Source organism: Manis javanica, chromosome 14 (assembly GCF_040802235.1).
Source record: "Manis javanica isolate MJ-LG chromosome 14, MJ_LKY, whole genome shotgun sequence".
NCBI lineage: Eukaryota > Metazoa > Chordata > Mammalia > Pholidota > Manidae > Manis > Manis javanica.
The window spans coordinates 15,392,913-15,419,590 of record NC_133169.1 but is presented as its reverse complement, the minus strand read 5'-3'; the positions used below and the strand labels follow the sequence as shown (position 1 = coordinate 15,419,590).

The following is a 26,678-nucleotide window of genomic DNA, read 5'->3' as shown; positions in this document are numbered from 1 at the left end:
CTACAGAAGTAGAGTTAGTTTAAAACACAGCTAGATTCAGAGATGCTTGGAGCTGGCTATGTATCTTGTGACTATGCAGCAACCCCTGGGAGCTTCAGAATCATCCTCGTCATTTCCAGTCCAACCAAAGAGAGAGAGGCTATTTCCCTTCTTCTTCTGAAACAGATGCAGCCTCTGTGAAATGAGGATTCATTGATTGCTTTGCTATATGTTGCAAAATCTACCCAGTTTCCATGAGAATGGAGTCATTCTCTGAAATATGTGAGCTGAAAGAGGGAACAGACTATATCCCCATAGCAAAAGTGTGTAACACCTGGGTTCTCTAGTAGCACCTTAAAAAAATGCATATCATAAGTAAGCTGTGTAGTCAAGGTCATGAGAATGGTTCATTTGGGGTGGGGGTTTGTGGTGCAATGTCTGGAAAATGGTATGAGGGGTTTGGGGAAGCTAGTAAGATTATATTTCTTGATTTAGGTGCTAGTGATGGGCTGAAAATTCTTCCAAATCATCCTTAGGATGGCAGCTTACTTCTAATGGGCTTTAATACTTCCACAGAAAGTCCATTTAAGAGTTTTAAAAAAGAAGAGAAAGAAAACATTTTAAGATGTCTTTAGCAGCAAATACTTCCTCATACCTGCAATGGAGATTTACCAGTTGGTGTGACACTAATGTTTTCTTACGCTGACTCCGGATAAATTGGAAGAGGGGTTTTTAATGCTGAAAATTTCTTGAAGTTAGAAATCATATTTTATATATATATCTATTTAGATAGTCTCTACAGCTCTATGACTGTGCTTTGCTTTATAAATACAAGACATTTGTGAATGGATATATATGATGTATGAAGGTCAAGGGAAAGAAAATGATGTCAAGAATGGTATAATTAACCCCAAATCCTCAGGACATTATATCCCAGAAACTGGGGATGATTAATGATAGTCCATGATCCAAATACAGCCCAGTGGTTGTTTTTGTAAGTAAAGTTTTATTGGAACATTCTATGCACATTCATTTATATATTGTCTGTGGATGCTTTTGCTGTAATGGCAGAGACCATATGGTCTGTAAAGCCAAAAATATTTATTATTTGGCCCTTTACAAAAATGTTTCCTGATCCCTGTTGTACACCATCAACTTGGACCTTGCCATTTATTGACTGATTCACTGTGCATTGATTAATTTACTAGATCTTTGTTGAGAACATGGTATTATGTCAGATATTGTGCTCAGTGCTGAGGATTAGCAGGATGAACAACAGAGATGAGATTTCTGCCATCAGTGGAGTGTTACACTACCATTGCTACTAATGGAAGCCACGCTACTATTACAGACCAGTGTGTTACTCTAAGTGGAGCAATATTTGAAAATGCTTGCTGCTCCACCTTTCCCCCAACTCCCATGTATATGGTTTAAAAATATCAAAACGCCAACTAAATCATCCTAAGCCCCAAGTGAAGATTTCCTTTGTTATTTTTTAAGTTTTGTTCTTGGGCAAAATACTCCAGATAAATTATCAGCACAATGGGCTTTTGTTCTTTACTTTTCAATGTTAAAAGAGAGAACAAGATTATTGACTATTACTGTTTTGTAATCACAAAACTCTTTGGAAAAAAAATCTGCAAATTCTTGGTCATCACAACATCCTGAAAATTAAGCAGTTGACCACATTTTCCTCTTTTTATTGTTAGAGGAACAAATTAGACCTTAGTCAATTTGCTTTTTTGCAATGTAATTGTGGTTAATGAAACATGGGGTTACAAAGTTCCTATTCTCTAAATCAAACCAAGCTGAAAAGAAGTTTTTGGGTCAGTCAACACATGCTTCTGGTCCACATCATGACATTTTGTTGGGGAAAAGAAAGACCTGTGGTTCAGAGAAGGGATTTGGCCATTAATATTAGTGCTCAAATGTCCTAAAATTTTGCAGTAGGGTCAGTTAAAGAACACCTTTGGTTTTGTATCTTTGCCCCCGCTGCAGGTGTGAAAAGACAGATTTTGGAAACACCTTTACCCATCTTCTGTATTAGAAACATGCAATGATTCCAAGACGAATGTGTGGGGAAGGATACTGCAGACTACTTCATCTCATGTTCTGCAGGTTTCTGCTGTTCTCTATTGGCTCGAAGCACAGCATGTCAAACCAGATTATACTAGAGGGTCCATGTTCCCAGCACTTGCTCCCCCCATTGCAACTTTAATTAGGAGCTTCCTTCAAAACTCTTTGTAAAGCATTGAACTTGCCGCCATGACTGTTGGGTCCTCCTGGAAAAACCTGCAGTGTGATACATGAAGATCTGACACCCACAGACACATGGCACCAAAAAGGGTAATACAAAAATTATGATTTCAAATGAAAAAGGCTTATTTCTTATATGGGAGAAAATTAATGTCTCTTTCTTGAATGCTTGAACCTATGCTACGTCAGGTGAAATTAGACTCAACAAATTTTGTCTGCTGCCTAATGATTTAGACAGACGTCCATTGTGATAAGGTAAGTCCTCCCAGACCAATGGTGAGAAAAGCCCAGAGACTTTTCCTAGGATCTGAAACACTTTTGCACTCTCATCAGAAAATGTCCAGGATATCTAAAAATGCGCCATGAAGTCCTACAAGTAATTTTAGAAGGAACTGGAGATTTGGTCAGAAGAGGGAATAGTTCTGCAAAGGTTGTCAACCCATTTGACTTTTTAACTTAATGGAAGATGTCGGGTATGAATTATGTATGTGTTACTGTATAAATATAAGTTTACACCACACAAACACATCAGGATCTGGAGCATGCTGGCACCTAAGGGCTGCTTCATGGGAACTGGCGTTTCTGAGCCAGAATTGCTTTTCTCTTTGAAGGTGATACTGCTCAGGGCCGAAGCCACTACATAAACAAACTGACGGTTTGAAAAGAAACACCCCAGTTTTAATTCCATTTGGAGCTAAGTTTAGATCATAATTCATCTTGCAACAGAATTAAATTTTGAAAAGATGTTTGTGATTTAACCATTAGTGTCTCTGTACATAACAGAGGCAGCCAGAACTACGTCAAGCTCAAGTACTTTCTCCTGCAGCAAAGAGAATGAGAGCAGTCAGTTACCCCCGAAAGGTAAGAAAGTCCAGGAAATTTGCAGGGTTCCAGGTGGGACCGCTAGCGAGGATGTGAATTTCTTTTCTATCAAAATGAAAGCAGACGCCATGGAAGTCACGGGGATCATCTTCATCTCCTGTCCATGCAAACTCTCAACCAGAAGAAGACATCCACTCATCCCTATTGACACATTGACACATTTCTTAGAGGGCCCAGCAATGGAAGTGTTTAAGAATGGGACAAACATTTCATATATAGAATGATTCTTAAACTTAAAAACACATCTGGACTGCCTGGAGCTCTTGCATAGTAAAGATTCTGATTCTGTAAATCTGGGACAGGGCCTGAGATTCTAATTTCTCTAATAGTTCTTGGGCAAGGCTGCTGGTCATCAGACTGTAATCTACAATGTTAAGACCCAGCGTGCCAATTTTGTAGCACTTGCCTGGAGTGTTATGTATAAAAGATTGTAAGGTTAAGTCCTGGCTTTTTGAGAAATGGTGGCACAATCTATGAATGAATTTTGCCCTGGTGGTGGTGGTGGCTGCAATAATGTCACTTTTTTTTTTAAGTATAATTCACATACGACATTATTAGTTTTCAGGTGTACCACAAAATGATTCAACTTTTGTATACATTATAAAATGACCAGCACAATAAGTTTACTTACCATCTGTCATCATACAGAGTTACAAAACCTTTTCTGATGAAAACTTTTAAGGGTCACTTTGTTCGCATTCTTCACCTTTGCAATATATTATTCGCTACTATTACCATGCTGTACCTTAACTCCCCATTACGTATTTATTATATACATGGAAATTTGTACTTCTTGACATCCTTCACCCATTTTGACACCTCCCACCCCAACATTCCTCTGCTCTGGCAACCATCAGTGTGTTCTCTGTATCTATGAATTTTGTTTCATTTTATGTATTTGTTTTATTTTTTAGATTCCACATATAAGAGAAATAGAACAGGATTTGTTTTTCTCTGAGTTGTTTCACTCAGCCTAATGCCTTCAAGTTCTGTGTAATAGCAAATGGCAATATTTTCTTCTTTTTTGTGGATGAATAATACTTCACTGTATACATACATATCTCATCTTCTTTATCCATTCATTTGTTAATGGACACAGGTTGTTACCATATCTTGGCAATTGTAAATGATACTACAGTGAACATAAGGGTGCATCTATCTCTTTGAATTAGTGTTTTCATTTTCATCAGATAAATACCCAGAAGTGGAATTGCTGGATCACATAGTAGTTTGATTTTTAAATTTTTTGAGGAACCTCCAATGTTTTCCATAATGGCTGTACCAACTTATATTCCTACCAACAGTACATGAAGGTTCCTTTCTGCACATCCTTACCAATGCTTGTTATTCATAGTCCTTTTCATAATAACCATTCTGACAGGTGATACCTCACTGTAATTTTGATTTGCATTTCTCTGTTGATTAGTGATGTTGAACATATTTTCATATGCCTATTGGCCATTTGTCTTCTTGGAAAAATATCTATTCAGATCCTCTGTTCATTTTTAATTGGATTTTTTATGGAGTTTTATGAGTTCTTTATATATTCTGGATATTAATCCCTTATTAAATATATGATTTGCAAATATCTTCTCCTGTTCAGTGGGCTGTATTTTTATTTGGATGGTTTCTTTCACTCTACAGAAGCTTTTGAGTTTGTTATCATCCTATTTATTTATTTTTGCTTTTGTTATCATTGCCTCTCAAGTCATATCCAAGAAAAATATCACCAAGACCAATGTCAGAAATGACTACCTGTGTGTGTTTTCTTCCAGGAGTTTTATAATTTCTGGTCTTACATTCAAGTCTTCAATCCATTTTGAGTTAATTTTTGTACGTGATGTAAGATAGTGGTCCAGTTTCATTCTCTTACATGTGGCTGTCCGGTTTTCCTATGGAAGAGACTATCCTTTCTCCATCGTATATTCTTGCGTCCTTTGTTGTAAATTGACCATATATGCATGGGTTTATTTCTGGGCTTTTAATTCTGTTTCATTGATCTACATATCCATTTTTATGCTAAAACCATACTGTTTTAATCATTATAGGTTTGTAATATAGTTTAAAAATCAGGGCATGATGCCTCCAGCTTTGTTCCTTCTCAGGATTGCTTTGGCTATTTGGGCTTTTTTGTATTTCCACACAAATTTTAGATTTGGTTCTTTTTCTGTGAAGAATGCCTTTGGAATTTGTTGTTAGTGTATAAAAACATGAAAGATTTTTGTATAATGATTTGTGCCTTGCAACTTTACTAAATTCGTTTTAGTTTTAACAGTTCTTTGGTGGAGTGTTTAGGGTTTCCTGTACATAAAATCATGTCTTTTGCAAATAGTGCCAGTCTTAGTTCTTTCTTTCCAATTTGGATGCTTTTCTTTCTTTTTCCTGCCTAATTTTTCTGACTAGGACTTTCAATACCATGTTGAATAAACATGGCAAAAGTGGGCATTCTTGTGTTGTTTCTGATCTTGAAGAAACAGCTTTCAGCTTTTCACTGTTGAGTACATTAGCTGTGAATTTGTCATACATGGCCTTTATTATTTTGCAATATGTTCTGCTTTTATCTACTTTATGGAAGTTTTTTTAATAATAAATGGATGTTGACTTTTGTTGAATGGTATTTCTGCACCTTTCGAGATGATCATTTAATTTTTATCCTTCATTTTGTTAATGTGGTATATCATGTTTGTTGATTAAATATACTGAAACATCTTTGTATCCCAAGAATAAATCTCAATTGATCTTGGTGCAATTATCCTTTAATTATTGATGAATTTTATTGGCTAATATTTTGTTGAGGATTTTTGCATCTATGTTCATCAGGGATAGGGCCTATAATTTTCTTTTTTGTGGTGTCCTTGTCTGATTTTGGCATCAGCATAATGCTGATCTCATAAAATGGGTTTAGTACCATTCCTTCCCCTTCAATGTACAGGGAGAACACAAAAATGGTGCCCGCCAACATTTCCATCTCCTGACAGAGTACTAACAGGCTCTTGCCTCTCTGACAGATGCTTTAAAATTAACAAATTAAGCTCCTTTGGGTATGTTCTAGGTATTTTCAAGCTGCTGCTTTGGTGCTAGTTTCCAAGGCAAGTTGGTCTGCATCCAATCTCTGCGAGAGTGAATCTTCCTTTCCTGCAGCCCTATGGGTCTCCTCGATGTAATTCAGATGGTTTGGGGCTCATCTCTCTGCTGCAGGTCCCAAAGGTTGAGGGGCCCAATGTGGGGTACAAACCCCTTACTCCTCGTGGAGAAATGGTATTTGAGAAATTCCCTCCTGATTGCGGATCACCATGCAGAGAGGTGCCATTTTTGGCAAGACCATGTTTCTGCCTGTCCCACCTATCTCAGCATGGCTCTTTTATCTTCTGTAACACTGGAGAGATTTGCTTTGTCCATGGGAAGAGGTGAGTTCAGGATCTTTCTAGGCCATCATCTTGAACCACCCCAATAATGTCAATTTTTTGCCACACATAGGCAATCATGACAGAATCTCACCACTGTTCTAGGGGATGGTGAGTCCTAGAGTTCATAGAATTCGCTCATTTCCAGAAGAACTTAGAAGTCCTGCATACTGATGAAATAACATGGTGGTTTGATTATACAGAATTTTTTTGCTGATGGAGGAAGTTCCAGTGGAAAGGTTAAGTGTGGTGGGCAAGGTTAAGTAGAAAACCAAGAATACATGTTAGTTTTTCTGTCTCCTGAATATTTCTATGATTACCTTAGCCTGCAACTCATTCTTGGTATCAAATGTATGAGAAATCCAAGCAGAAAATAAGTGAGTTTCTCCCACTTTTAAAATCCTGTGCTAAAAATCCATTATTTATTGTTGCAGAAGAGAAATAAGGGAGGAATTATTAAAAAGAACATTTAAAAAGAAGTGATGATATTAAATTTAGCAAATATATTTTAGAGTAGTTTCAAAAAATTGCATATATATATTTTAATGAAGCATATTGTATCTGTATTATTTATTGGATTATACCTGCTGAAGTAATGTGCTGAAAACTGGAGAGATATGTTATTGGAATTGAGAGAGCACTGGAACAGGAGTTACAAGAACTTGATTGAGTCCCTGCACTGCCATTATTTAATTTCATGAAGTTTGGCAAGATATTCCTTGTGCATGTGTGTATGTACTTGTATTTTCATGTTACACATGAATTCGTGTGTATAGGAATATGTGTGTATAATAACATACATGTGTATAATAATATATCACTGGGTTATAGTGTGAATAAAATCAGAAAACATGAAAGTTTTGGCAAGATATTCTGTGTGTGTGTATGTGTGTCTACATGCACGTGCATACACACATTCATGCATGTGAGGAATACTGTATCACTGGGTTATAGTGTGAATAAAATAAGATGACATGAAAGGTTCTATAAACTGAAAATACTTGTAGAAATGTGTTTTTATTTTTACAATAACAATCTTCTCAAGATATTAACCCTTATGCTATAGCACAAAACATGCGACAATTTGCCATGTTGGTGGTAGGCATGCATAAGGTCATTAACATAGCTACACTGTCAAACTCTACTGACCATAACATTATTGGTAGTCATTAATTTCATAATTTGTGTGTGTGTGTGTGTGTGTGTGTAAAAGTAGATAGAATGAGAGAAAATGAGAGAGAGAAGGTGGTATTGCTAAAGAAAGGTGTACTTTTGACAAAACTGGAGCTAATGACACTATCCAATGTTTGTAAATCAGTAAAAACTAAGGAGTAACAAGGGGAAATAAAAGCCAGCTAGCCACCAGGTTGGGATTATCTAAAGAAGTGAGGTAAATAAAGGTCACTTGGCATCAATAAGACTAGTCAGTTAGGATATACTATTAAAAAGCAAAACAACTGAGGAAAAAATCCTCGTGTTTTAACTATAAAATATCTCAAGTTAACAAGCAAATTAAAAATACCAATGTCACACATCAGAAATTAATTTCCAGAATTAATCCAAATGTGATCAAAATGAATACCACTGAATTGAATTAATTGATCTATAGTTTTTACAAAAAAATTAATAACTCAATGTACATACTTTTAAAAATATTTTCAAACTATCTCCCATTATCTTGACTGTGGTAAAGACCAAAAAGTAGTTTTCGTCACAGTGCTTGTGAATCCCTAGTAGTCTTCTCCCGTTAACCACCAACTACCGACTCATGTGAATTCAAAATAACAGCTAACATTTCCAAATATTGCATTATTGCAACTCAAACCAACTCTCTGCAGAGTTTCAAACTAAGTTAAGTTCATTGTTGGTTGCCTCAGTTTCTCCTTTCTAAACCCCTTTGTATCTGTCCACTGATTCCAGGTGTTCAATCTACTTACCTTTGGCTATCAGAACATAAATAGAAGCTCTACCCAGCAGTGTTACACAGCTGATATACATTTAGGTAGTTTGCTCTTCCCAAGAGTATTTGTACTTTAATAAGAATCAAAGCCTGAAACCTGCAGTCATGGCTTCCATAGGACCCCGTGTTTGTTTTTCTGGCATGGGACATGGGGTACCCAGTGTTGATGGCCAAGGGCTGATCCAAGAGCAGGGGTAAGGCACAAAGTTTTGAGAAAGACTCAGTCCCTTGTCTCTGAATTCATTCTCTATGGAGGTCCTAATTTTTCACATTTTTTCAGTGTACCTGAAATTGTATCAAGTGCACATATATTTATGTTAAGTGTACTCTTCTAAACAGCAAATATTACAAGAGTTACATTTCATTCCCTTAGTATGTGTTTGTAATAGTTGGATGTTTTCCTCCCATACTGACTACTCCAAAAACTTCAGATTACTGTAGGATAGGGGCCTAGGGATAAACAGTTAGGCTGAGGGAACTGGATCCGAGGGGATACACAATCACAACAGCTCTCAAACTAATAGGCAGGATGGCTGCAGACGTCTGGACCTAGGTAGGCTCTCCTGTGTGAAAGTATATCCATAAATCTAATGTCCGAGCAGTCTTAGGTCTCAGAAATAGTCAAGATAAATGTAGGTGAAATTCACAGGAATAACAAGGGGTGGTAGATGCTAGGTTGAAATTCTATGCATGTTAGCATATCAGTGAGAAGGACAGGGTCAACTTTGAAGTTTAAGAGTAAATAGCAAGTACATCATTCTGGGAGTTCGGGCATTACAATTTTAGAGATCAGGCAACAGGGAATTGGACCTGAGCCCAGAGAGTCTAGGCCGTATGAGTAAAACACAACTCCAAGAAAGCCCTGTATTTAAGCCGGTGGTCTCCATGACCTCTAATTTGCTTTAGCTTTTGTACACTTATTGTAGGATAGGAACTATGTCCCAAGAATGGCTGGCTTAGAGTCCACAGGTGGAAAAGGGACAAAAAGGTAGGGAAACAGATGTTGCCTTTTCTTGATCCAGGTCTCCTTATCTTCTTTCTGTTTAGTGACAAATGGACCCCTCAGTCTATGGTTGAGCTACAAAGACAGATAGAAGATAACAGGCTGAGCTCTAAGCAGAGAGGCCCCTCAAGAGATGGAAAGTAGACCTCCCTTCACAAGCAACAGAAAATCCACTCCCTGTTGGTAGAATAATTGTTAGCTGTAAACATGTAGTGCAGGGGTGGGAGAAGAAAGGCAAGCATTTTGTGCTGTTTGCACTATTTGGAAACCCTGACGTCACAGCACTCAGGTGCACACCTACTTGAGCCACAGGTAAACTTGCCCTGCATGTGAGTTGATTATAGGAATGATGTCTCAGGAGATTAAACATGGAAAACATGACTACTGAACCATCTACAGGATTAGGAAGGTATCACACTTGAGCACTAGAAGAAAAGCAATAAATTCTACAATGATATTACCTAGATCTGTGATCTGTTGGGGCAATTAACGTAAAACAGATGTTCAGTGAATTTATTCTTAATCCCATTAATACAACTGTTCAGGGTTAGATAATGTTCATTTTCTGTTAACAAAGAGTAGCAACTTATCTACAGGCAATTCATGGATACCTGAAGCCCAGTTGAGACCCTTCCACAAAATAGTTCAGCAGTTTCCGAGTGTGAACTGGCAAACAGAGTTTTAAAAGAGAAGACGACACATACATGCTTTGCTTTTGTCCATCTGAAATAATTAACCACACTTGAATGCAGTTAGAATGTCAAGGGATTTATTATTTAAAATAGAGTCATCTCTTTGGTATCCCATGTTGAAAAGCTCTAGAGGAAGAAAACACAGTCTATTAATTAGAGCAACGTGGGACATTGTTTTTCATAAATGGAAGGCTTTTTAAAACAATCTTTGCTTTTCTATAATACGTGAAGGAAAATATACTGAGAATAAATCTCTAGTATTTAGATTTTTCAAAATGACAGCATCTGAGAAGTAACACAAAAAGTCACCTGCTCTAGACATAAAGGAAACTCTTTCTTACCTTCAATAATTAACAGAAACTGTGGTAAATCAAATTCAGAGACACACACAAGCCCTTCAGAAATGCCTCAGAGCTGGGATCCTGTGGCTAAGCCCATGGCAGACCCAGGACTCCCTCGACCTAAACTAGGCCATTATTCCAGTTCATTGAGTCACAGGCAAAGCAAATAAAGTGACAAATTCTGACATACAGGTCAGTTCATGGTGGAAGCGTTTAAATTTTTGGCAGGGATAATAAAAATTGACTAATGTGGAATAAAAAAATGGCTTCTCACTTTTTGAGTTGTTCTCAGAGGAAAAAGAATGAGCATTTGATTTAACTATGTTAAGAAAATCACAAGATTTTTCTTTAACAGCTTTATGCCTTTGATAAAAAGAATGAAAATTCTCTTTTTAACAGTTCTACTATTGGCAACTATCAGTGTCAATAACTTGAGGTAGTCCCAGAGTTAGTGAATTTATATGGATTAGGTTATAGCTTTGAGCCTGCTGTTCCTTTTTAGGCAAAATCCAAAGAAAAATAGTATTTGAAACATCTAACTCTTCTTTGACATTCTGCAAGTTCTTGGATAAATCACCATACTTTATAGATTCAAACCGTCCTTCCTAGAGAAATGATCTTCAACTCGCTGTGTATATTACAGGGTTTTGTGGAAAACCGTATCAGTTGTTTTAGTTTTGAAATAAAGTACTAATGAGTAAAATCCACACAGTTAATCTCTGGGTGGGCTATTTAACTTTGTTCTCTTACATGACCACACACTTTATCTTAACCAGGGACTTGGATCTAATAAAACATCAATTTTGTTCAAGTTTATTTCAGAAACTATTCTGTTGCTCTAGTTTTATTCTGGTTCAGTGGTTTTCAAAAATATCGGGTTGGTTTCTGTTCAGAAGTTCTCACTGGGGTTTAAAACAAATAAATGCTGGCATTACTTCTTGTGAATGATGCTCAGCTCAGCTCAGAGTTCATTTAGTCAGCAGTTCATTCCAACTTTGAGTATAAATTCAGCTGATCACTGGAAGTAGTTTATTTCTCAGCTTCTAACCTTAAGTCCAATATCTCACACACAGACCCTTTCAGTCATAAGAACAGGTAGGAAAGAATAGAAAGATTCAGTGCATTTCTTAATCCTACTGAAAGTGGGAAAAGCACATCACATTGTATAATCAGGACTCGTGAGGACTTGGTCATAAAAACGGGTTTATTTCTGTCTCCCACAGTATATTTAAACGGTCTCAGTCAGGGATATTGCTCCCCCCTCCTGCATAAAAACTTGGGTGGCCTCATGATTTTAAGCATCCTGGTCACTCTTAGGAAATAAGGAAAAGGTAAAAACACAATCTCAATTCCATCATTAGGCATGCCCAGTGACAGTCCTTTGTAATAACCACAACTTGAAATTTCATTTAAATCTAAATATTCTCTCCCCACCTCATCCCCCCAACCAGCCAGTCCTGCTGTGGGTGATGTTGCTCAGAAATGCTATGTCCCTTCTCCTCTCTCCCTGTGTCTCTTCACCCCACGCTAGGCCCCTCCAGCAAAGACACAGAGAATGTGGATGGGCTGAGCAGGCAGGATCTCATAAATTGGTACCATGTAAAATAGCTGGCCTCTCTCAGCACCTGGCAGAGTTTTAAAGGTGACTTTTACTCTCGTGGAAACTTTTGTGAGCTTCAGAGAGCAGGCACCTCTTTCACTGTGGTGCATCTTTTCCATGTTACATCATTTAATGCAAAACCCCACATATACTTAAAGTAGAATAGGAATAAACATATGTAACCAAATGCATCCATGTATATAGGGATGAAGAGATAGAGGGAGTGAAAGCAGCAATCTGATAAACATTTTGGAGCTAATAAGCTTTGAGCAGAATTTAGTTGATATAGGATTAGAAAGGTCATTTCAGGCAGTGAGAACAGAATTTAGATTGTCTAAGAGGTGGAAAGACATGGCAGGTATGGGAGGATGTTTGAGTAACTTTCCCAGTGTGGGTAAATCAAACTGTCACAGGAAATCAGAATGCCTTGGGAGGTAAGAGGGTGATGCTCATTATGAATAATCAGAAGATTTTAACTTGATTCAGGAGGGAACTGGAAACCTTCCTGGTGGTTTAAGAAAGAAAATTACCTATTTAAAATACTGAGGAGATGGCCTTGGAAATGTGCGTTGTGGGGACCAGAGAAGAGAGTATTGCCTGCAAGATGTCTAAAGAACCAGGTCTGGTAAAAATAGAATAGTCTTGTGAAATCCACATGGTCTCATATTTTCCATCTCAAAGAGATAAACAACATTTCCCTCTGCATTTTTTCATCATTTTTTATTTCTTCCATTTCTCCCATAATCTGATGAATAGATGATTTCCTAATGATTGCTAAAGAAGAGGGTGAGGAATTTGATAATTTCACTGGAGGATCATGCCATTTTTCAGGCAGCGCATTGTGTCACATGAACGAAATGTGGCTTTATAGCAAAAAGTAGCATTTGAATAATGTAAGTTTAAAAAACCCAGTAAGAAGTGTTCATCAGTGCTCCATGGAAATGCAGAGAGCTTTCCTCCTCCCCTTGGCCCTCGGAAGCACTTGCCCTCTGAAGGAAGGCTGGGAGGGGCAGGGTCATGCGGGTACTTCACCAAGTGTTTTCAAGCATCGCACAGGGCCTCTGCTCTGTCTGTGATCATGCTTTATGTTATCCTATCAGTCCTTGAAGTATGCTTTCCACTGTCCGAATGAACAATCTGAAGGTCAGAGAGCATAAGTGACTTGCTCAAGTCACACAAATAAAAAATTGGAAATGCAAAGACTCAAATACAGATCATCTGACTCTGAAGTTCCAGGCTCTTTTTCTCAACACCAAATAATTGGCATAAACAGCTGTTCATATGTTAGTCATTGATCTTATTCTGTCTGCTTCACTTTATTAAACCATCACCCCATGTCCTGGGGACAAGACATGACTACATTATTAAGGCAAATTTGTTAATATGGCCATGCCATGTTAAGTCACGAGGAGGCTAACACAATTACCCTTCCTTTGATTTTTGGTAGGGATACAGTGGACTTTCAGTTGTGGTTAGCCTTATGACATGATATAAACACCGACACACACTATTTTAACTGTCTAAAAAGAGCTTTGGTAATTCAAATGCGTGCTAAAGAATGACACTATTAAGCTGCATTAATATTAATAGTTTGATTCCAAGAGTCACAATTATGGTAACACTGAGCCATTCCTTCAGGACTTGGGAACTTACAAAAAAAATAAAATAAAAAGACACAGCTAGACAAGGAAACAACTAATAAGTACGATGTAGAGGGGGGCTCTAAAATTTTTGTTCCTGGTCTTAGCAATTCAAGAAAATCCAGATAAGACTGTTCTGTTCATAAATACCACTCACCTGATTTTTTTCCTACTAGGCATCAGAATCTTCATAAGAATATTAGAGAATCCAACTGACAGATGAAATACTACCTGGCCCATTCTTTACCTTGAGATTCTATGAGTATTATATATCAGTTACTGACAATGAGAAATATGTGCCTTTTATGGGACACACTTGCATACAACTGTGTGAGATGAAAGAATATCACCCACACTACTTTTAGGTATGCAAAGAAAATTCAGCTTCTGTATTTTTCTAACTCTCATCTTCCTCAGGAGGTACTATCTCATTGTCAGTAGGGAAAAAGAAATGTTATCCAAACTAATAAATATGTTCTATCCAATAATTTAATTTCAGTGTTTCAGATGCCCTCTTCCTTTTACTGGCCTTCCAAGATGATGCTGGATATATAAGTGAGGAAGCTTCACAGCATCCCATCCCCTATTTGCAGAGAATGATAGAGGCTATGGATTGTGTGGGTTGTTTTTCACTTTTCATAGAATATTTAGAAAATACTGAAAAATTAAAGGAGAAGAAAATAAACATCCATATTTTAAGGTGTTAATGATTTTCAAGGGATGTTGATGACTTCTCAAAACTGATAAATGTCTTGTTAATAGCCTGAAACATGTCCAGTTCAATCTGTGGAGTTGGCTTTATCCAAGGGGTTGAACTCTGATTCTGAGGAGAGATTTACAAAATAAAGCCAAACCAAATCAAACACAAATGCAGAAATAAACTTGACATTCCCTCAAAACAAATATAATGGTGGTGATGATGATGTGATTACAAACTTTTTTGCCTAAAAACCTGATAAAATAGTATCTGTGTCTTACAACATTTTGGTAAGACAGAAGAGTGTCTTAATATTTTGCTTGACAGGTTTGAAGCTGCAGCCAGAGATGTGTTTCTCAGTTTGGTGAGTTCCACATGGCAGGATTTGCCACTCAAAGGTAACAAAGAAATGTGATTGAATACCAATTACAGGTAAATGCCAAAACACCAGAGCCTTGGAAGGACTAACTCATGTATAATCGGCTATGTTTCGTCCTCTAAAAGGTCTAAGAAGTAAAAAGAAAATAAACTTGCATGAATCTAAATGCTCCAATAACAAAAGCAATTCAATAGTTTAATGTATGTACAATTTTTGCTTTGTAGAATAAATGATTAAGGATTCTTCATTATATATTTTTCCAGGGGTTCTAGTACCATTATCCTGGCTATTTTAGAAGAGAAGTGAACTCTCAGAAAATTGACTATTACTCATCTTTTATGAATTAAAATGAAAAATTTATGTCACCAAAGTCATAGAATATTGAACATGACCATGGTTTCTAATCCTTCTATAAAGATTTTGTTTAGAAGTGTTTATTATTAAACCATATTGATTAAAAATACCCAAACTATTTCTTCGGAACAACACCTAAGCATTTTATTATTTAACCAGTCATATTATCTTGTAAAGTATATTATATTAGTAATTTTGGGAAATTGGGTTGAAATATCTCATACTAGCTTTTTTTTTAATATGAACTTTGTTAAGATTTAGATGACCAATTCCTAAATGAGGAATCTGAGACTTTTCCTACTATATCTTGTTAATCAATATTAGGTTTCAATCTTTTGGACCTAACTTCCTAGTGCTTCCAGATTATTATACTTTTGTAAAAGCTCCATCCTGCTACCAGGATTATCTTTCAAAAACCAAATCCTTACATTTTAACACCAAAATGTCAGTGGCTTCCCTTGTCTATAAGATGAGGTTTAACATTTTAAAAGACTTTTAACATGCTTCAGTTTCAGGTCACAGCCCCACTTACTGACACTGTAACATACAGACACAACAGGCCACTACACCAAACAGTTTTCTGTCTCTGCAGCTACTGTGTTCTTTGGCATCAGTCTTCCTTTGCATATGATATTTTCTCCGGTTGGCATGCTACTACTAATGATGATAATAATAATAGTTACAAACACTAAGTGAGCATTATATACTTAGTACTAACTGCTAAGCATTTCACATAGATTATCTCTTTTAATATAACATTCCCTGTGAACATCCCCACCTCACAAATATGAAAACAGAGACTTGAGAGAGTAAATTGAATGAACAGTTGGAGGGTCTTCCCCACATAAAGGTATAAGATAATCTGTCATTTTGAAGAGTATGCTTAAAATCCGAAGCCAAGGAACTTGATTTTAATGCATTATTAATGTGGATGTTTTGGTCTTAAGAAAATTACTTACCTTCTATGAGCCTGGGCCTCTGTCATTTTTCCATCTGTGGAATAAAACAATCCTATTTTGAATCTTTGACTTGGACTTCTTGTTACCTGCTTACTAAGTGAAACTGGCAGGCTAATGAGGTGATGAGTTTACAGCAGATTTCCAATTTCTAGTGTAATGGAAATACATATGGTACAATGCTGGTGTCTATTTCACTGTACAAATCCAACCATTCCACCTTTGAGCAAGTGAGGTAGAGAAAGGCCAGGAGTATTTCATTAGCAGGGATTCCACCACTTCTCTGTGCCTGCCATGTGGATAGTTTCTCTTCCAACACATGTGAATTCTATCTAGTCACAAGAAGCAGATGCTGCAGGAAACAAAAAGAGAAATAAGCTTTTATCAATCACATAGGGCTGGGAAGAATTTTCCCATGACCCCTTGAAAAATTCCGTGGGAAGCCCTTAGAATTTTCTGTTTGTTACAGTAACCCTTATGGCAACCGGAAGCCCTCATGTGACTGTATTCAGGGCAAGAAATTACCATCTGTGAAAAAGATCCTGTTGTTATTGCTGAGTTACAGACATTGTACTAGAAGTATTAAACAAGAATGGTAATAACATTATTGAAGGTAAGAGTGGTAGTTAAATTTTACTGAGTGTGTACTATGCATCAGGTTCTAGTCTAAGCAATTGCACTCATTGGCTTACTGAATCTTCATCTTACCCCATAGAAGTAAATACCGATATTAACCTCATTTTGCTGATAAGGACACAGGTACAGAGATGTGAGGCAACTCGCTCACTGATCATTCACACAGCTAGTGAATGGCAGAGCCAGAATCTCAACTCAGGCAGTTTGATTCCAAGTTTCCTTTTCAAACACAAAAAGACTAAGTGACACTTGCACAAAGCAACCTCTTCAGACCCTCTCTCTAATCTACATAGAAAAGCCATGTGGCAGATTTTTTGTCTCTGAAAGATCAGAAATCAGATAATCATTAGCACAGAACTGCTTTATGGTCTTCCTATTAAATTGCTTAGGCATAAAACACTGGTTGTTTTGTTAAACATCCTGTTTACTTACTTCTTAGTCAATGGGATCCTCTTGGTCCTAGTTATGCAGAAAATTCAATGAGCTGATGTCCCTCAAAGAGAGCAGAATCACATTATCATTATCATATACAATGATACCATTATTAGTTATTTGAAATGAAATATTAAACCAAACATATCTGTTTTATTCTCTTCTCAATGGAAAAAAAAAATCCCTGTACTCCAAATAGAATTTGACACTGGAGGAAAAGAGTAGAAGAACAATTAGAATGTAAAACACTTAAGCATTCAATCTAAAATATACTTATTTCCCTACTTTAACCTAATTGAAAACACTGAAGTTTGTATTTATAACTACATAATTATCAAGTGTCACATAGCAGGCAAGTATAATTTATTTGTGAGGTAACAATTTATTTAAATTCTACCTGCTACATACTTCTATGTGAAATATTTTATTTTACTCCAGAGCAATAATTCTACACAGCACAGCTAAATATTAACAGGTAGTAAACAGGAAAACAAGGAAGTTCATATGGGATGAAATAGAAAGCAAAAGCCCCATAAAGAACTGTGTTCATGTTTGAGTTATTTGTTTCAGGTTCTTGCATTTCTTTTTATGTAGCAGAAAATATATATGTAAATATTATAGTCTTTCTCTTGGTTGGAAGGTGGAAGTCTGTTTTATAAAGCTGCTCGCCTATCATGTGCTATAACAGTCAACATCTGCTTATGAACTCTTTACGACGTCTGCAGACTTAGGTGTTGGGGTGCAGTAGCAAATGTGAAATATGGCTTATCCCAAATGCAGTTTTTATTTGCTTTGATGCAATACTACAGTCAGGTATATAGATGTCTGCAAGGTCTGCTGAATGTGACTTAATGATCATATAAAGACATGAAGATTATACCTGTCTAAATGCCCAGATAAAATAGGTAAGAATAGTTTTCATACTGATTTCCACAAAACCTACCTTCTCATGAACCCAGATTCAATATTTTTTTCTGCTTGATATTACATCTAAAAAAGAATTCTGGAAAAACAAGATGAAACATAACAGAAAATAGATTATGCAGCAATGTCATGTTTTTAATCAAGGTATAATGTAATTGGTTGTACCAGCACAGGAAAGTAAAAATCTAGTGTTATCTCAGCTGAGCACCACAGCCTCTGCTATGGTTCTTCTGGCTTCATCTGTTCTTTAAAACTGCACCCAAGCAAGTAGAACATGGGCCTTCTGGTTAGTGAGAACTGGGTGCAAATTCTAACTTCTGCACTTTATACATGAGCCTTAGCTTTCTACTATGTAAAAATAAGGCTATTATGTATCTGTAATAGAGTTACCATAAAAAGTGAACAAAATAATTTATTTTGAAGCACTTCACAAAATACATGACATTGTATTAGATGGATCAGTATTTTTGTTTGTGTGTGAATCTAAAGCACATGATGGAGATGTTTCACTTTTTTCACTGAACAAATGTACTAGTTTTCCATTGCTCTGTGGAAAACTATCTTAAAACTTAGAAATTCAAGAGTGACTTAGCTGAATGAATATGGCTCAGGGTGTCTGAGGATTCAGACGATTCAGTCAAGAAGTTGGCTGGGGTCAAGGCATTCTGAAGGCTTGACTAGAACTAATGAATTCACTTCCACAATGGCTCACTAAACTGACCAGCAATGCAACATTGACTGTTGGCAGTTGGGGGGTGGGGGTGGGGGGTCTCAGTTTCTTGCCTTGTGGACCTCAGTACAGAACTGCTTGCATAGCCTTACATCACAGTGGTTTGTTTCCTCCAGAACAAGTTATCCAAGAGACAGGAAGGCAGAAACCATAATCAAATTACTTCTATGACCTTGCCTTGGAAATCAGACTCATCGTTTACATGATATTATTCTATTGGTTACATATATTAGTACTTTTTAATGAGGCAGGGGAAAGCACAAGGTAGTGAATAGGAGGAGCAAGAATCATCAGAGGCCATCAGGAGGGCAGATATCACAGCAGATGCAGGGAGTCAGAGGTAGACGGCTCACTATTAGGAAAACAACATGTGTTACTAGGTACTGCCATCATACGGCAACTTCTGAGCTCTCCACGGACAGCTTTCTGGTCATCTCGGGATTCCTAAGGTAAGGCTTCCTGAGGCTCTTGAATATTGCTTTTATTGAATTTGATGCCTTCAAATACCCATATCCCCACAAGACGCAAACATCTCTTCCTCAGGGAGTTTTCATCTATCAGCAGATATTCATCATATGCACAAGTCTGGTCTCAGTGCACAATGGACCAGGCTCAATAGTTTCTTGTAGGTTTGGGGAACCTTGACCTATTCAAGGAAGTCATCTCCTGGTACAGAGCAGCCCAAATGTTCCTTAAATGCAACACATCTTTGTAACCACCAGCAACTGGTGGGCCACCCAAGGCATCTTTACTGACTTTAAATGGATCGTAGAAATGAAGAATCTGGACTCCACTCTCCAAGGCTTAGAAATATTGAGTGTCTCTTCCAATCAAGGTCATATGAATGACCAACCGTGAATTAGACATAAACCCTGAGCACTGGTAACCTCCAATCTAGTTGAAGAAACAAATGACTTCAATATAATACGGTGGGGAACCCCCACAGAGTGGGGAACAGTATGCTATGGAAGTGCAAATGTGGCACATGCAGCTGTCCAGAAAGATGTTCCGTGTGAGAAAAATTTGAGACACGTCTTGAGATATTATCTAGACGTCCAGGTAAAAGAATATATCCAGGCAAAGGAAACAAAATGAGGAATAAAAGAACATGAGATGTCCAGTAAATGAAAAACATTTCAATGTCACAAGGACTCTTAGTTCTGGCTCTCTGGGAAATTGACTCTGAGGCAGAAGTGCGCAAGAAGGAGTTTCACCCATCAGCTCTGGGCATATCACCTCTAACAGAGTGAAGGAGCGGGGTCAGGCAGAGGGGAGTGTTCAGCTGAGAAGCAGTTGCAACAGAGGTCTCAGGCAATCCCAGTGGATCTGGGATGGTCCTTCAGAGTTATCCCAAATTGACTCTGGTCCAGACCTTTGTACCTTCCACTGAGCAGTCAGTGGATACGGGCTGCCCCAAGACAGGGTATATAACCTGAGGCAAGGCATCCCTTTATGATAGAAGGATTCCTGGAAAAGTATTTACCTGAGATTCATCAGCAGCCAATACTCCGAGCACTGCTGAATGCTCAGGCTTGTAAGGAGGAATTTCTGCAGTCACCAGATCACCCACTTGCAATAGGGCGTAGTTTAAGCAAGGAGTGTCAGGAGAGAATGGAGTGTCAGGTAGGGTCCATGTCTTGAAAGCATTCTAGGGGTCTCGGAGTTAATCACATAGGCCACTGATCCTCAAACATTTCCATCTCAAAAGCCCTTTATGCCTTAAAAAGTACTAAGGAATTCCAAAAAGCTTTGTTTATATCAGACATGGCCATTGATTTTTAAAATATTAGAAATTAAACTTGAGAAATAAAAAATTGGAAAACATTTATTACATATACACAGAAACAAAATACTTTACTGCAAAAACTGTATTTTCCTTCCAAAACTTGGTAAGAAGAATGGCATTTATTTTACGTTTTCTTGCAAATCTCTAAAATACCTGCCTTAATAAAAGACAACTGGATTCTTACATCTGCTTTGGCTGTGATATCATAGCTCATGTAGCTTCAGGGAAACCAGTGCATTCTCATGAGAGAATGAGAGCAAAGAAGGCAAATAATTTTGAGAATCGATGAGGGCAATAGGGAGTCTTTGAAGGGTTTTAAGAAGTACTCACTATGATTAGGTTTTCTTCTGTGATTGCAGCACAGAGAACCGATCAGAGAGAGCACACCTGGAGGCACGAAGGTCACCCCCAAAGTGTGAAATTGTGAGGGCCGTAACTAAGGACAAAGAAGCAGGTATGGAGATGAGTGGATTTATCTGGAGTATGTTTCTCAGGTAAAATGAGCAGGATATGTTAACTGGATATGAGGGTAGGTGTCTGGAATGGTGAGAGTTTTTCTGAATGAATACTTGGATGGTTAAAGATGTTCCAATACCTGGGAGTAAGAACATCAAGAGATGAAGAGTAAAAGTTCACACAATAAGATGAATTAATGTAACTAATATTTCAGGAGTTACTTCAACTGTATTGGGGGGCAGTACCCTGGAAGTAAAGCCTGAGATGGGGATTTTGTTTATGTGATTTACTGGGGGAGTGATCTCAGGAGAAGAGGTATGAAGGAAGCAAGACAGAGCAGGGGAAAGGTTAAGCAGGTGGTTTCAGGTGGAAACTTTGACCGCACTGGGAGTTCCAGAGCACAAGTTACTCTAACTACACAGCTGGTCCCACTCTGCTTTGTGGGGTCAGACTTTTGCACTCAGCCAGACATGGATTGGCCAAAGTCTAGAGAATGTGACTTCCTGGGACAAGCATCTTCCCTTTAGCTGAGGGCATTGCCACAAAGAGGGCAGTTGTGAGTTGTAGTCAGCCAAGCCAGTCACTTGGGAATGGTAGGATGCCAACAGCATACACTGGAATTATGTCATCTAAATCTGGAAGTATTACTTAAACAGAGGGGGGGAAAAAACATGGGAATCTCAAGTTGTCGAATGATAGAGTCAAACCCAGCCCACAGACGCTCTAAGCCTAGTGACTGACCCAACCAGATGCTGACCTCCTTAAAACCAGTGATGAGCATGATACACGCTCCATCAAAGAAAGGAGACGGGCGTTTCTTGCCTACTTAGAGAAGCCATAGAGATTCACAGTAATTCAACTTTTCAAGAGCTCAGAATTAATTGTCTTATCAAAGACCCAGGCCAGACGCCGTTCTCTGAAGGAGCCAGACCTTTCTCAGATGACCCATTCTTGGCTACTTGTCTACTTAGGACCCACAGTCACCTTTGGCCAGGCATGTTGTTTTACACCTATGTACATAAAGTTTGGTTTATAAAATATTTTGAGATATATCATCTTAATTAATCTTGAATACTCCATAGGAATTATCATACCCATTTTGTTTATTTCAGGTGAGAAGTTGAAACTCACTAACATTAGGGGATGTATAGAAAGCTGCGCAGCCTGGGGCTGTGTGCACTGTCTTTACCCCCATAGGACCTTCCTTTTGTATCTGAGTCCTTACACCGTGGTACTGAGCACTTTGATGCAGCCGCAATATAATCTAACTTGATAAGATAAATGAAACATTCAGTCAGATTTTATGGGGAATTGTTGAAGAGATGGGTATCTGAAATTGAGGCAGGCAGGGATTGAACAAGAGGGATTCCTTTTTGAAATGAGCTTCCATTTGGGGACATGTACCTACCTTGAAAACATATTCTTAGGAAAGCACCTGATCAAGCACAAGTTCTGGGTAAACTTGACCTGTGACTATTTTCCTCATTTTTTTCCCCTGTTTTCTTCTGCTTGTTTTTCAAAATTATCTTTAAGGAAATGGTCCAACTCTGAAAGCCTCTGTTCTAGGAAAACCTTTTGACTAACAGACTGTGAGATTATAAATCAACATCTGTTAAATGTCAAAGTAGTGCTTCGCCAGGAGACATACTGGTGTGGGAACATCAAGAAAGGTCAATTGTTGCCCTATTTTCAAACCCTGAACCCTCAAAGACTGTTTTTACAAACCCCATACCGTCTCCTTTCCAGTGAGCCTGGCTTCTCTCTGTCAGCATCTTTGTATACAAGTCATCCTTAATAAACCCCACCTGATGTATTATTTAGAGTTCAGTGGTGCTTATATAACATTGAGCCTCAAGAACCATCAGATGCAAAATGATCAAGAGGAAACCCAACCAGCTATCTCCATGCTTCCCCCCAATGCCTGTCTAAGTTTCTCTGCTAGTCTCAGCTTCCAACTTCTCTCCTCGCCTCTGAAATTCCTCTCTGTCCAGCCTCCAGTCACTGGGGCTGCCGTCCTTCTCCTCCTTCAGCTGCTCATCCCCCCAGGATGCCCATCCCCACGTGACATGTTTTGTCTCCCTTCCGTTTCTCCGGTTTGAATCCTCACACGAATCACCCTGCCTCGCAAGCAAGATCTTTCTCAGTCTCCATCCTCTGGTATTGTCTTCTGGGTATGCGCTTCTGTCAGCTGGACATGAGCTTTGAGTTAATTCCCCAGGGGCAGAGATGGGCTTATACTGTCTTTCTCACAGAAGTCCGTTTTTCCCTTTTTTATAACCGATCCTTCACAGTAGGAGCTGGTACGCTGTGTATACCCGTAGGGCAGAGGACAACTGGCCTGTTCAGGAACCCACACCGTGGCCTGGGCTCCCCCAGCACTCTCCGCTGACTGAAGCCACTCGCGCCATGTGGTCTCACACAACTGCCTTCGGTGTTTCACTTTCCCATCCACGGCTTCAGTGGTCCGGAAGATACAGCCTGATGACTATGTTACTTTGCCAGCTCTAGGTGCTGGCGGCATTCTGATGCAAGCATTCTTAAACCTTTTATATATCTTTTCAGCAGGCGAATGAAAGCTATGGCCCTCTTCCTCGGAAAAGTCATGCTTATACACAAAACTTTCCAATTTCAAAACTCATCCACTGACTTCCTTCTGAGGATTAATGGACCACAGGTCTAGAACCATTTGACTGGGATTGTACTTGGAAACTGAGCAAATGACACATGCACCCAGTCCTCAGACTGTAAAGGAAACCAGAGGCCCCCAAAACATTCAACACTGTCTCTAAAATAGACTCCCATTTCCAGGGAAATGGCCAAAGTCAGGTTACAAGTGGGCCACTGTTCCTACAAGAATGACCATGGGAACATACTAGAACTCGTTCCCACCGGAGATATCTGCACAATGTTAGCCTTTCTGGAAAACAGGAGGCATGTAAGTGGGACTAATGGTACCACCTATTTAATTTATGGCTCCTAGAATTGATACTCTACATTTTTCTTTCTGGCATATTGATAACTAGCTGAGTTCACAGGCAGACCCAATTTCCTCAAACCAGATTGATTTTCATTGCCTTAACTCACTTTGCCTTCTCTGTTTTGATGTTCCACTTAATGTCGATTCAGAATGCTAAATCACAGGGATGCATATACACACATGAGGGGCTTACACTCAGGAGGTTTTAATGACCACCAGGAGCCCAGATAATTTGGCCTTATGATCAAAATCAGACATTTTAAAAGTTATTTCCAACCTGAGGCCATGTGCTTTCTTTTCACGCCTGCTTGTCAATGCAGAGCTGTGGTTTGCAAAAGATCCTATTTCTTTGATTTTATTTTGTGGTTTCAAAGGTAGGAAAGAATTCCACCTCGTTTGAAATTACAGCTAACTGCAGGTAAAGAATGTGACTGTGTGTTCTTGCGTCCACTAGAGCCAAGGATAACACAAGGAACCAGCCCGAGACATTAAAATGTCTGCACCAATTGTGGCCACTGCGCCTGGGTTCAGGTCTCATTAGGGAGCGAACCTTGTTGATAGATCATGGTGTGTGGGCTCTGTGTCCCAAGTGAGGCCCATCAAGCTTAGTGAATGGCTGGCAGTGCCAGAGGGTTTGAGTGTAGTCTCTGTATCTGAGACCAGGTTCTGAAACTAAGTTCTGAACTAAATGTAGCAACTGCCTCCATTTATTCTCAGTCCTTGAAACTCCAAAGAGAAGAACGACTTGGGTGGGACAGATGAGTCGGAAGTAGAAGTGAACTAAAGCATTCTCCTTATGCCTGTGAATCCATGAATCTCCTGATCCCAGGGCTGGATCCCAGCTTCTTAGAAGTCTGTGGTTTATAAGGAGAAGGTTGTGACCTGTTAGTTGATCAGAAATCAAATTAGCGAGTCACAATTACCTTTCCATGCATAGATTAGAAAAAATATCAGAATGCATCACAGATAGTAAGAGTAGGAATGTTCTATAGAACTTTCAGTTCAATAATATTTGTTTATATTTGTGTATGTGTGTGATCGTAATTTTAACTTATATTTTTACTGTGGAGTGTTGGTCAAAAAAGTTTGAAAGCTATCATCTTAGGTGAACCTGAAGCCCAATTAGAAAAGCAAGTGCCTCTCTGTCTCAGCATCTTATGGCACTTTCCGGTGTAAGTAGGAGAGAAAGTCACTCATTCTGTAGTCATGTTGGTTCTTTTTAAGGAAGCCATTCCTAAACTAAGTTCAAATAGACATCCTTATCCCCATTCCTCCTTTTGTCCCTGAGACTACTTCTGGTGATTCAAAGCCAGCATTCACACCAGAGGCCCCCGTCTGCCTGCTCCAGCAATTCCCTCCCTCTCTCCTGCCTTCCCTCCTGTCTTCCCTGCCCTCCTTTCTCCCTCCCTTCTTTTGTTGGAACACCAGAATGACTATTTCAAGTCAGGAAGGCTTAGTAGCCAAGGCAAACTGCACCTGGAAGCAGAAATGGTAGCAAATAAACAGTTAAGGTGCATACAATGACCCTGCTGCCCTGCCTTCCACAAACATTCCCATCATGCATCAGGCCCTCCTCATCACCTCACACCTTGAATATTGCCAGAGTCTCAGCTCACTCCCTCATTGCAGTAGCTCCTCACACAACTCCATCCTGTCCACATCTGCCAAATTCATGCTTTGAATATATTGCTGTCATCCAATAGTTTTTTAAAAATCATCTAAGGTTCCCATCACCTACAGGTCAAATCTGAATGCCAACACATGCCAATCTGGACTCTCCACAATCTTGCTTAGACCTGTTTGGCTAAACTTACCTCTGGGTGCTTCTCAATTTGAAGTCAGTTCATCCCCCCTCAACTTCCTGATAGGTTGCTCAGCTTCTCCTCATTCAGTCTTCCTATTTCAACTTGCATGTGTTGCTCCTCAATCTGAACACATGCAAAATTTCCTGTATCATTTCTTTGAAATCTTTCCATACAATTTCACCACTGTTAGTGGATGGTTTCATATTAGTGTATCTGATCTCAAGTACTCAAAGGCAGGTTAATAAAGGGCCAAATCTCCTGCCATGCTTCTTTTCCTATCAAGAGGCTATATGACATTAACATACTAAAACAACAGCTACTATACTTACTGAGCATTACCAAAAACTGTGTTAAAAGCACATTATTTAATTTATATTTCAAGTATGCATGATTTTTTGCCTTCTATAAAGATGATGAAATGGAGGAAAGAGAAGCTGCAGGAAAGAGCCATGAGAACAACCAAGAGTTGTTTATTTGGAGAGATAAGAGGTACCTGTCTCTTTGGACAGACAGCATGTGTTTACCCACTTTACAGTCCTAAATCTTATAGAACAATGGCTCTTAAATTTTTTTCAAGGACTTTAGACTCCTTTGGTAATTGTATAAAAGCTATGGAACTGTTCTTTCCAGAAAAATACACATACTACACACTAAATGTGTGCATTCAATTTCTGGGGGCATGGCCCTTTAAGGTCCATTTTGGGGTCTGCAGTGTCCATGGATTTAGGTTAGAAATTCTTATAACAAATGTTACATGATGATACATTCAAATAAAAGATTTCTGCAGTG

The 26,678-nt window shown here is 38.5% G+C and overlaps 1 long non-coding RNA gene across 1 annotated transcript; it reads right to left on the bottom strand.

Moving 5' to 3' along the window:
- Positions 1–10,347: 10,347 nt before the first annotated feature.
- Positions 10,348–26,166, bottom strand: LOC108394421 (uncharacterized). Its single transcript, XR_001852432.3, has 3 exons — positions 17,212–26,166; positions 16,147–16,495; positions 10,348–13,254 (listed from the first exon to the last, which is right to left on the bottom strand). It is a non-coding gene; the product is annotated as an uncharacterized lncRNA (long non-coding RNA).
- Between the last annotated feature and the right edge of the window lie 512 nt (positions 26,167–26,678).